The sequence below is a fragment of the Cryptomeria japonica genome, chromosome 3, assembly GCF_030272615.1.
Source record: "Cryptomeria japonica chromosome 3, Sugi_1.0, whole genome shotgun sequence".
Classification (NCBI taxonomy): Eukaryota; Viridiplantae; Streptophyta; class Pinopsida; order Cupressales; family Cupressaceae; genus Cryptomeria; species Cryptomeria japonica.
This window is the reverse complement of record NC_081407.1, coordinates 367,169,641-367,183,631: the sequence shown is the minus strand read 5'-3', so window position 1 is coordinate 367,183,631 and position 13,991 is coordinate 367,169,641.

The following is a 13,991-nucleotide window of genomic DNA, read 5'->3' as shown; positions in this document are numbered from 1 at the left end:
TCTCTCCAAAGCCTCTGCTCGAACCTCAGATCGACCCAACTACTCCAAAATGGTATCTTGCTTAGTGGTCAGCTATGTAATCTACCGCTGATGAGCCAATAGTTATGTCTGTAGGTGCTGCACTAATAACTAAAGTGACCTAATCGGTGCATCCTCCCAGTGCATCAGAATTAACATCTAGATGGGTACCTATGAAGTGGTACCCCCTATGCCTCTCCCTATCCTCGGTGCTGGTGGGGGTAGCACATCAGCTCTCCTCCTCTAAGTCGACCATCTAAACTCATCAATCCCTCCCACCACTGCTATCACCTCTCCCACTCGCTCCTCTCCCCCAACTGTGATAGCCAAACCTCCTCTCCCTCTATCCACCACCGCTCTCAGCACAGCTCTCTCCACCCAAATCCCTCTGGCACTACCATATCCACCTCTGTCTCCTCTCCTCTCACCATCTCCACCCCTATCTCCTCTCCTCCCTCTATCCCCTCACTGATCTTGGCCACCTCCTCTACCATCACCACCATCATCCCCTCCACCATCCCCACCTCCCTTATCCAGCTTCTCTCCATCCTCTCTCCATCTCCCTAGCCTCTCTGGCTTCTCATCATCCTCATCATCGTTAAAAGTGGGAATCATCTCCATTGGATTTGATATCCTGACAACTGCATGTGCCGCAAACAGTGTGGTGAACTCCTTTGTCATCCTCGCCTCCACTACCCCATTGGCGTAGTCCCATATCTGGCTGGCTAAGTGAAAAAACTCCTCAACTATCATCATGCTATCAATAGTAGGCCCCCACTCTGGTATATCCTGTCTCCATCAAGCATATAATCATGCTCCCTATGGAACTCCCTGCTGATGACCATACTGCCGCAACACCTGGCTATGCAAAAATATCTCAATAACAAAGGACGTCCACCCTATCAAAAATCGGGTCATGTAGACATAGGGCATCTCCATCCCATCCTCTGTCCATACCTCACTCTCCATGTACGGTCTCTAGATGATCGTATCAATATCATCTAACACTCTCCTTCAATGCTCTAGTTTTCCCAGCTTATGCTGGACAACTATCCCTCGATATATGTATGCATATGCACACCCAGCAGGCCTATCTCTGTCTGCAAGTGGCCTGGCTGCGGGAATATGCTCCCATGCCCATACCTGTAGCAGTGTCACTCCAGATGATACACTTCTATAACCCAAGTACACCACCTGATGCAGATCCTTGTATAAGTGGGCGAGCATAGCCGACCCCCATGCAAAGCGGTGACCCTGTGTCACCATGTCCTCCAAAACCAATCCCCATCCTACTACCAGTCCCTTTGACCTATGATCAGGACATAAGAAACCACCTATGAACCCTACCAACACTGATGGTAGAGGAGCATAATCCAAATCTATGAACTCCTCCATGGGATCTCATATCCACAAACTGTATCATCCTAAGGAATCTGGTGAAGTGCCTCTGTCCCGCCCTCCTCTGTCTGCTCATAAGGTAACAATGTGTTACTATTTACTAAGTTGTCATTAGTTTTATATCCAAAGTCATCCTATATACTCTAGTCGGTCGTTACTACCAAAATCATGCAGTCAATAAGCACAGAGCAGTCGGTTATAGAAGAAAGTAGTCACAGAGCTTAGTATACACTGAGTTGTCTATCAAGTAACACTCTATGTCTACCGAGCACCAAAAATGATATACCAAGTGAACACACACTGAGTGAAATGTGTTACCAAATTCATTGAACCTAGACACATGTATAGGAAACGTGTTACAAGATCGAGGAACAAAGAACCATTATCACATAGGAAATTGCACTTCTAGATTGTGTATGATTTTGAGGTCATCTATCCAATGAAATATTTTGTATAGTTATTCATTTGATGTATCTTGTTTGTAAGATCAATGCATGAACAGATCACCAACATAAGAGATCTATTTATACAGCATGAATTAAGGATCAGAAAAGAGAGGTGTATGAAGCAAGACATGTGTAATAGATAAGGAAGCACTGAGTATTATGACTGTTAGAGACACAGAAGGTCGCCAAGAAGGATTTCAGAGAATAGTCAAGGAACAGAGTAAACAGAAGGGTTTACCGAGTTAATCTATGGATTACTGAGTTATGCTATAAGCAAGGTAATCTCATCTTGAGCACATAGAATCTGCTATAACATTTTAGATGTAAAGCTGAAGATATTTGTAAAGATTTTATTGAAATATTTTGAGTTGTAAGAGAAACCTTTAATAGGGTAAAAGACTCTAATAAAGTCTATCAATTGAAAAGCCTTTACCAGGTGCAACATTTAGAATAAGTGTTGTAAAATCCTTTAGCAAGGTAGATCTAACGATCTTGATACTCCTAATAGGGTAAGCTATCAGAAATAGCTAAACATGTAGCTCTAACCGAGTAGCCTTTATTATTGCAGTAGTGAAGTTGTGGGTGCCATCCCCACCGTAGTTTTTCTCTCTAACCAAGAGTTTCTACGTAACCAAAATATATGTGTTATGGAGTGAATCATGTATGATTGTTATTTATTTGTTTTAGCATTATATTATGTTACAGCAATTTTTGGTTTATGCTTAGCAAAAAGTTTTGTTGAAGAAAAGATTTGAAGTACTGAGTCACCCCTCCCCTCTCAGTACATTAGCTTTCCATATTGGGCCTAACAATTGGTATCAGAGATTCAATCTTGGAAAAGGGTTTAACATCCTAAAGAGAAAGATCTTATCAATGGAAGGCTATAGACAATCTCGGAGAATTGTGAATCTTCAAAATGAATTGGATCATGCTAATCAAGTGATTGCTGACATGCAGAAACAAATGCAAAAATCATTGAAAGTTAGAAGAAGGTTTTCTAATGATTTGCAGGACTCTCAAGAGTTAGTGGAACAAATTGAGACATCATCTGAGAACAGTATATCTGAAGAGACTGAAGAGATGATTGGAGAACTGAAAGAAAAGAACAAAGCACTGACTAAAAAGCTAAAAGCAATGAAGAGAGATCATGAACATTTCAGCACACAGATGACTGAAAATCTTGATGCATTGAGGACAGCCAAGGATAAATTAAGAGAACTAGAAAGAGAAAAACAACAGCTTGAAGCATTAGTATCTGAAAAGAATGATGAAATCACAAGGATGACTGGAATTCAACACAATATGTTTGATCATTTGGGTTATGCACATCATGAAGAAAATCTAAAGGATAATGAGAATCAAGTATTGAAACTTGAATTATCAAGATTGACTGACGAACTTGAAGCAGAGAAGAAAGCCAAAGAATCACTGATGAAAAGTTATGAAGCATCAAGGATGCTAGATGAGCAACTAAATATAAGAAGACCCAACAAAGATGCAGGACTCGGTTACAAAGGAAAGAACTCTACCGAGAAAGGAATCTTCATCACCGAGAGAGGAGAATCATCAAAACAAGCTAGAAACAAGAAGACCATCAAAGGAAAGAAACCTATTTGCAACTGTTGTGGAAAACAAGGACATACTGCCAACATGTGCCAAATAAGAAAAGGTAAGAAACTAAATGTCACAAGGTCTAATGGTTATTGTTACAATTGCAATAAGTATGGTCACACATCTAATCAATGTAGGACAAAGTCTGTTAGAAATTATTAGAAGGTAAAATTCAAGGGTTTTTGCAAAAACTGTAATAGATATGGACATAGTACCGAGAAGTGTTGGTTTAAACAGAAGAACTATATGTGGTCTGCACACCGAGTAAACACTAGAAGCTACCGAACTCACACAGATCCTAACTGACAATATGTTGCAGTACCATGGGATTACAATACAAGGATATGGTGTGAATGATGTGGAAGATATGGACATATAAGTGCCAACTTCTCTATAAGGTTTGGAATGAGCAACCAAAGATCATGGAGAAATCCTGGTATGGCATGTTTTCATTGTCACAAAGTTGGACACTTGGCTAGAGATTGCAGAGATCAACCTAGAGGAGACACTGAGAAAATAAGAAGCAAATTATAGATGATTTGGAAAAAGAAGGAAATTGTGTCAAATGAAGAAAGCACCTTACCTACCGAGTTAGGTGCACCTATTCCAAATTAATCGGTGAAGGTATGAAGGGACTGCATTCTCTCAAGGTTAAATCTTAACAGTTCCTATTTTAACATGTACTTAATTCAAAATCTACATAGCTAAAGATGCATTAGGAAATTTGAAATTTTATCAAGTCTTTTGGAAGCCTGTTTAGTCGGTAAATACAGGAAGTTTGGCTACTCGGTAAAAGCATAAAAACTAAGTGGAACCAAGTGCATTTAATGTTTTCTTACCTAACTGCACGGAGCCCGATAAGGTAAAATTGTGTACTTAAATCTTTTACACGGTCATTTTTCACTCACCAAGTTTTCAAGAAAGCAGAGCTAAGAGATTCAAAGGTGATCAAACCTCTTCCGAAGCAAAATTCAAGGTATTTACATCAATCACAACGCATTGTCAAGCTAGTTTACCGATCATATCAGTTGTGAATATCTGTTTACTAAGTGGAAAGCGTCTGCCATTTAAAAGTTTTCAAACCCTAAGGATATTTTGTTAAGTGATTATCCAAAATTTGAAATGGCACCTAAGATCCAAAAGGCCGTTGTTGTTGAGAATATTTACAAGTGCTCACTAAAATACTCTCTAACTCCCAAAGTAGCATCTGAACCGGATGATAAAACTACATTTTCACTCATTCTGGATAGGGTTTTACTAGTTGAGGATGTTAGATTCTTCACTAACTGTCATGTTGAGGAACTAGGTCATGTTGAGATCAAGGAAACATATGATGAATTGTGTACCGATGGAAAACTAGATAACAAGTTTGAACACATTAAAGTCAAGGGATTGACTAAAGCCCTAACCTACCCGCGAGTCTTCAAACCCCAGTGGGTTAAATTTGTTTTGAGTAGAGTTCATGATGATTTCATGTGGTTAGAGGAGAAACCATTCAAAATCACCAAGGAAATCATTCACTTGATCATTGATTACCCTATATACGACCATGCCCGAGCTCAGAAGATGATATCACAGAAAGAATTGATCACTTTAACCGGAGTTGAATCTGATTGTAGAGCTCTAAAACTAAATAATGTCACAGATGTAGAGCTAAATTTTTCCATTAGAGTCATAAGCTATTGTTTCTTTCAATCGGCAAGGGAAAACAGTGTACCATGTGCAGCTGTCGATTTAGCCTATAAAATTGTGAAGAAGGGATTGAAGATTGATCTTTGTGAAGTGTTGTTGAAAAATCTGTTTGAAAATCTCAACACCATAAGGAAGCCAAAGAAGAACAACTCGGCAAAGACATTGAAGTTGGGATCACTTTTGGTATGCATGTTTTTCTATTTTGAGAAATTCTTTCCATCAGTCGGTAATGTAGTTTGGGAGCTACACCGACCAATCACCCATCAAATCAATGACTTCATCAAACAGCTAGGTGATAACTTCAATGAAATTATGGATGATTATTTTAGCAAGTTTCAAGAAAAGATGCATAACAGGTATAGGATTCCACCCAAGTTAGTGGAGAAATACAAGGATGATATACGCTTTGAAGTAGACACCATCTACTGCTATGTCAATACGGTGGAACCAAGGACTCAATCTCTACCATCCATGAGCTATGAAATGGATTTTGACATTTCACAACAATAGATAGATGCCTTTCTTTCACTTCCAAGGCATGCTACAGAAATAAGGTAGGGAACCTATGAAGAGGTTAAAGAAAAAGTTAAGATGAGCATTGTAGTACCTAAGGCTACAAGAAAAGAAACAAAAATGATTAAGGCATTAATAGAGAAATTTGGAGAAGTTTCTTCCTCCACACCTGTCAAGAGCATTCAAGTCATCACCGAGGAAGAATCTGAAGCCCAAGAAGCAACTGTTACTTTGAGCACCGAGTTGCCAAAAGGCAAAATTTTGAAAAGGAAGAAATAGGACTCATCACAGGTATCATCGACTCCTCCAACAAAGCGACCTAACACAAGATCATCTGCAGTGTCACCAAGTAAGAAACCAAAGAATTTTGTAGTACCAAAGGTAACAAAGACTTATAAGAAATCTACTCGGAGACTCATTTTGACTAAAGAGTCTAGTGACACCGAATCTAAAGATGCAAGCAAATTTTAGATTGTTAAGAGTCAAAAGGAAGATGTACATAGCGTTGATAATTTTTGTGCTAATCTAAAACAATATGGTGGATTTGGAGCATTTAGATATGTTAAGTATGAATCCAGAAATGATGAAGAAAAGAGGCAAATAGAAGAAGCAATAGTATGTACACTAGTTAAATTCTGAATAGTCCCATTGGAAGTGACTGATTTCCTTCCTAAAACATTGTATTCACATATTGACACTAGGTGGCAATATGCTATGGACTCAGAGAAACAGGTTAGAGAAAGAGTTTTGGTACATCTCTTTCCAGACATGTTGGTAGATGAGATTAAAAAACATTTAAAGACCTCACAAACAAACTTTCAAGTAAAGCAGAGAGCATTGAAAATGATGAATGATCTTTATCTTGAAGTAGAGAATGAGACCAAGGAAAAGTGGCAGGAAATCTTTCAAAACAAGAATGCTAGTGAGCAAGTTTAAGTTGAAATAGTTGATTTCAATGAGAAAGATCCTGATATCAGCGAACAAGACCCCACTGATGCTATACAAATTGATGAGGATATCATGGACACCGAGGTACAAGAATGGGAAATGATTGAAGGGAATGCTTATGCAAAACTGGTATCCAATGAGTCAGTTTTGGACCAAGTTTAGCCCTATCCTCTGGTCACTCAGCATGTTTCAATCGAGACACCTCAGGATACTAAACAAGGAAAAGAGGGTCACAAGTCTACAAATGGAGAAGCTACTTCTCAGGCCACCAGGGAACAAACTTCTTGAGCCCCTTCTAGCACTGAAAATGTTACAACTGAGACCTAGAGCACAGAAGCACCGAAGGACACAACAAAGGCTACAGAAACTGACAAAAGTGTTGCCTCTACCGAGCAACCTACCGAGGATGATGAAGCCTCCAAAGCCATTGTACTAGTTCAACCGATGAAAGCCTCATCATCTAGAGACAAGAAAATGAAGAAACATAGTTTCAAGATAGATCTGTCTAAGACCATTGTGTTGCCAAATGTTGACATCTCTAAATTAAAAGGGAAAGCACTTATTGAATTTGGTGAACTATGCAAAGCCAAAATAGAACAAGAGAAGCAAATGGCTATACAAAAGAAAAATAGAGTACTTCATAAGGTGAAATCACTATTAACATATATGCTACCTAAAGCTACAGTGACAAAAGATGCAACCATCCATGTTCAACTAGATGAACTTCTCACTAAAATCGAGACATCTAGAGTAGATGCATCTGAATACTTGAGCAAATTAAAGGACAAAGAGCTCACTACAAAAATGATTGAAGAGGTACAGAAAGCCATTGCTATTGGCAAAATAAAACTTGTCAAATTTATTACTAAGTTGTCCCCTCAATTCAAGCATATTCTTTATTTATTTCAAAAGCTCTGTACATTCTCTTTATTCATTAAGGATATCAAAAATAAAACCGAAGTCATTGAACAAGAGATCACCAATCTCTCCAATACATTGACCACTGAGCCAAATTCTATTCAGAATTTCTACACCAAATTGCAAAAGCTCATGGCTCAACAATTGGAACTTAGGAATGAAGAGCACAAAATAAGGATGGACATTATGACTCTTCAAACCTTATTCATTCCACACTTGTCCTCCATCCAAGAATAGATCAACAAGGCTACCTCTTTATCCACTCAACCAGAGGGAAGCACTTTAGATGGACTGATTTCACTATTAGCCAACATTACAACTCAGGATTCACTCATGGATAGTGTCAAGGATGCCCTCTCTACCGCTCTCATCAATGCAAGGAAAAAGTATAAATCCATTTTTGACCAGTTGCCTCCACCGAATGGTAACTAAGTTTTGATGTTTGTCAAAAAGGGGGAGTATAGTATCAAAGTATCAAAGGGGGAGTGTAGTCTACAGGGGGAGTATACCGAGCAAAACAAAGTATCCAAATGCATAGTTGAATTTGATAGGGGAGCAGTGAACCGAGCAGTGAACCAACTGTAATAAATACAGAACATTGATCGCCGAGCATGCAAAATCAGAATTATGTACAATATATTGATAAGGGGAGTATATCTTAGTGTACTATCTATTGACTATTGTATATACTGTTAGTTTAGTCAAATTTTGTAAGTATATAGATTTTGAGTTATGACTTTGAAAGGAGTTTTGTCAAACATTTCAAAACTAATGTCAAAAGGGGAGATTGTTACTATTTACTAAGTTGTCATTAGTTTTATATCCAAAGTCATCCTATATACTCTAGTCGGTCATTACTACAAAAATCATGCAGTCGGTAAGCACAGAGCAGTCAGTTATAGAAGAAAATAATCACAGAGCTTAGTATACACTGAGTTGTCTACCGAGTAACACTCTATGTCTACCGAGCACCAAAAATGATATACCGAGTGAACACACACCGAGTGAAACATGTTACCAAATTCATTGAACCTAGACACATGTATGGGAAACGTGTTACAAGATTGAGGAACAAAGAACCGTTATCACATAGGAAATTGCAATTCTAGATTGTGTATGATTTTGAGGTCATCTATCCAATGAAATATTTTGTATAGTTATTCATTTGATGTATCTTGTTTGTAAGATCGATGCATGAACAGATCACTGACATAAGAGATCTATTTATACAGCATGAATTAAGGATCAGAAAAGAGAGGTGTATGAAGCAAGACATGTGTAATAGATAAGGAAGCACTGAGTATTGTGACTGTTAGAGACACAGAAGGTCACCGAGAAGGATTTCAAAGAATAGTCAAGGAACGGAGTAAATAGAAGGGTTTGCCGAGTTAATCTATGGATTACCAAGGTATGCTATAAGCAAGGTAATCTCATCTTGAGCACATAGAATCTGCTATAAATTTTAGATGTAAAGTTGCAGATATTTGTAAATATTTTATTGAAATATTTTGAGTTGTAAGAGAAACCTTTAACAGGGTAAAAGACTCTAACAAAGTCTATAAATTGAAAATCCTTTAACCAGGTGCAGCATTTAGAATAAGTGTTGTAAAATCCTTTATTATTGCTAAACATGTAGCTCTAACCGAGCAACCTTTATTATTGCAGTAGTGAAGTTGTGGGTCCCATCCCCACCGCAGTTTTTCTCTCTAACCAAGAGTTTCTGCGTAACCAAAATATATGTGTTATGGAGTGAATCATGTATGATTGTTATTTATTTATTTTAGCATTATATTATGTTACAGCAGTTTTTGGTTTATGCTTCATAGTAAAGTTATTGTTGAAGAAAATATTTGAAGTACTGATTCACCCCTCCCCTCTTAGTACATTAGCTTTCCATATTGGGCCTAACACAATGCACCTACCACTAAAATCCACAGAATCCAATAGCAATCCTCAGGTGTCACTATGATCTCACCTATCGCCAAATGGAAGGTGTTGGTGTCGCTATGCCACCTCTCAGCCAACGCTGTCAAAAAACCCCGGTTAATGATAAACCGGGGCATCTCTAACAAAGAGGATAGGCCACACCTCTCAATGATATCCCTGTCAGCTTGTGTCAATCATGGTATCAATGACCACGGTCTCGAAAATTGCTTTCGCGACTGAACCACTCTAATGTGCTCCTGTCAAAAAGCAAAATGAGTCCAATATCAATTTCCTCATCAAATCCATTCATATCAAAATCAAATTCATATCAAACTTGAAACTTTAAAAATCTAATCAAGTTCCACATCATATCGATCCATTTTCATATCAAATCATATCAACTTGTAACACAACTCAAAATCCACAATCCAATCAGCTTGTAACACAACTCAAGTTTCACATTCATATCAGCTTGCAAAACAACTCAAGTTTCACATTCATATCAGTTTGTTAAACAACTCAAGTTCTGCAACCATATCAGCTTGTAAAACAACTCAAGCTCCACATATATATCAACTTGAAACAATGCGAATCAAATCAAGTTCATATCAAAACATCCATATCAAAAACCACATCATATCAAATCAACATCAACATCAAACATGTCTTATACAGGGATAGGTACACTCGAAACCAAACAGATAGGTCTTATACGGGGTACACACTCTTTGAAACAAGACAATCCTATCAATCATCGAGTCTTGATAATCAATCCATCTATCAACATCAAATCAATATCAACTTGAAACATTGCAAATCAAATCAAGTTATATCAGAACTCATATTGGACAACTTATCAAAACGATGACAACAGGCACGCAGACTAACACTTTGCACCCATCTTGGCAAAACTGGCAAAAACTTACTATCTTTCTTCATCTAAAATCCTACTTTACCCAAATTTTTCCCCTCATGCACTAAACAATGTTATCTACACACTAAACTGTTGGTTATGCACCACCCTATCCTCTCAATGTGCTACACCATTCACCCTATGTGCTACCCTATCCTATTTATGCGTCACTTAAACTACCCTAAGCACTAAAAAACCCTATGTGCTATCTTATCTTGGCCCTGTGCTACAAACCTAACCCTATGCGCTAGGGTATACCTACATGCTACCCTCCACTACCCCTACGAACCTCGGCTAACCCTATGCGCTAGGTCTCTCATACGTGCTACCCGTTTCCCCCTATGCGCTACCCTGTGCTCCCAGTGCACTAACCTAACCCTAAGTGCTACCCTAACCTGCCGATGCACTATCCTAATCTACTCAGATGCTACCCTATTTTATTAAACCCTTTGTGCTACACAACCTATCATATGCGCTACGATTTGAACCCGACGTGCTAAACCGTTAAATTCATGTGACAAAATTCAAAAACATGATAAAAAAAGACAAAACAATAATCAAAAAGGGGTCAAAAAGGATGACTTACTGGTGGTCCATATGTGGCGGGCCTTCGATACCTCCAAATGCACTCGAATCAATGAGAAGTAAAGGGAACTAGCATTTTGACTTTCTCTCCAAGTGTCACTTTCTCTAAAGTCAACAAGCACAAATGAGACAAAATAATCACTTTTTACCTTTTTATAGGGTAAATGAAAATTACGGTTGCGTGGGCGAACACGTAAATTTCTCTTGGGCTTGTTTCTAACCCTCACAAACATCATTATCAGGAGATGAATCAATTTATCGCATTCAACATAGATAAAAAATTAAAATACAATCAAAATTATCAAAGCAAATCAAATTTTCAAATTTTTGATTCATCTCCCGAGGGGGCATTATCAACATCATTTATCAAATCTGGGGCATTGTTTATCAAATCTGGGGCGTGACATGAATATCTTGGCATGACATCACACTGATCATAACCAAATTATGACGACACATCATTTTCTTTGAATCAACATAGGCACACACATCACTTCAAAGAGCGGCAAAATGTAGACGTATAAAAATGACCATATGCCTAAATGAATATTCAATGTTCATTTTATTCACATTCCTCTATTTAGTTAAATATAATTTAATTAAATCACCCACATTCTTCTATTTAATTAAATAAATTATTCAATTTATTTAGTTAAATTCACTTAAGCCCTTTATGTCATTTAATTGAATAAATCATTTTATTTAATTAAATCCCTTCTCCCTATTTTTTAATTAAATTTACATTTAATTAATAGTTTACCCCAATTAAATAAATCTAATTTATTTAATTTCCCAACTTGCAACCAAATTGAAATAAAGCAATTTATTTTAATTAATCCTATTATTCCTTATCCACTTGAATTTTCCTACACATCCCATTTGCATCCTAATCCCCTTCCTAAATTCTTATAGAATCCATCTAATCCTAATCAATTAACCCAAACCCATTCATTATCCCTTTTCCCTAAATTTGAGTCACTTCTCAAATTTGGAGTAAAGTCTTCAAAAGGCATTAAAGCCTTTATGCCTTCAACAAGCTAACTTGTTGAATACCCCCAAATTTGGAAGGACTCTTACAAATTTGTCCCCAAAGTCTTCATACCATTAATGGTTAACTAACCCTTAGTGGCATGGTTAGAGACTTTTTGACTAACTTAACCCTCATCTAACCCAAGGGTCTCATCAAGCATTTATTGCTTTGACCATGGTTATCCCTTTAACCTTTACACAAGAGTTTACCCCTTGGGTAAAAGCTTTATCGATTGGATAACCCTTACCTTCTAAGGTAACCATGAGGTCTTCTCAAGCATTTAATGCTTCTTACATCTCCACTCAAGCTGTCTTATGTTGACAATTGTCACCATTTCATTGGTGAAAATTGTAAACATGGATTGATAACTTTCAATCCTGACCCTTGATTAACTCCTCCAATCTTGACCATCCATTACACTATTTTCACTATAAATAGAGCTCTCATTCCTCCATTTTAAGGATCCATCAAAGATTTTAGTATCTCAATTATGCTCAAATTTATCAATACATCTAGCTTCTCTTTGTAATAGGAATGAATCTAATAAACATTTTAGAGTATTTCCTTTATCATTAGCTTAAATCATTAACTAGTATATCATGTTAGGATAGTATTGCTACTAACCTTGTCATCTTATAATCTAGTTTACTTCATTTGTAGATTCATGCATAGATGGGATACATTTCATGTTAAAATAAATCTAAAGCATCCCACATTTTTGCATTCGTCATCCCTAACTCACTTTGCTCAGTGATCTAAGAGAAAAGGCATTGGCTTGAGGGACCCTGTGAGATAGAGACCCATGGAACCTAAATTGGGAAGTTGAGTCATTCCTCATGACTCTATAACTTGCACCAAGAAGTCATGTGGGTGTGTGAACAAGCTCTTTGAGACTGTATTTTCACATTTTGAGTTTCATAGACCCACTTTTCCCGCACACAATAAGAGTTGTGTTGATAGTGAGTAGTTGTCAACCGACAAGCTTATGACCAATGTACAAGAAGGATGAGCAAGGTGCTTGAGCTGTTGTTTGTTATGAAGAAGTAGAATGTTACCTAAATCACATCAACACAAGAGGAGAAGGATGTACAGGTCATTAGTATACTGTGTCGATGCAAAACAACAAGACTCCCACTAGATAGAGATGCAGTCACCATGAGAAGTGTTGACTGATAGTGAATGTGCCCACACCAGATCACATGTGCCTGTTTGAAGATTGTTGCACAAACAAGTAAGCCACATGAGTGCATTGCATGATGCAAATGAAAAGGATTCACTACCACAAGTAAATGGAGCTTATCTCCTATTATGTAAAATGTACATCATAGATCTAAGAGATAAGTCAAAGGTATTAAAGGTAGGTTCTTGAAGGATCACACCGGATTTATCGGTGAATCACAAAGATGTCTCAAGTGCATGAAATCAGGGATATGCACTGGACCGACTGAGAAGGCATGATGAGTTGCTGGGATAGGTGAAGAGTGATAATTTTGTCACTTTGACAAATCGGTTGAGATGATGTCTGGTCTGATGATGAAGAAGGAAAGGTTGAGCAATTGCAGATAGAGAGTGTAACTGGCATGCAGATGCCTCAGATGGAAATAGTTGAAGGTTGATGACATGGTGCAATCAAGGGTTTTACTGGTAAGTATGTCCACAGGTAATGTAACAAGGTGTAGATGTATAAGAATCCCATCTGATGAAGATGTGCATAAGGTAGGTTAGAAAAAGTGTTGACCGATTGAGTGTTCCACCAGAAGAGAAGCAGAATGCAAGGATAATGATAGAATGGTTATGGGTTTAACCGACAGGGTTAGTAAACTGGCAAAAGAACCCAATAATGGAGTTGATCAGTGATCCCATCTATACCGAAATAGATGTTCAAGCAAAGGTGGATGCCAAAATAGTTGTCACATGGAGATGAAGTGGCATGCATGCACAGGTCAGTGTGTTGAGTCGGTGAAGTGTCAGGCGGCAAGTTAGATGGTGACAG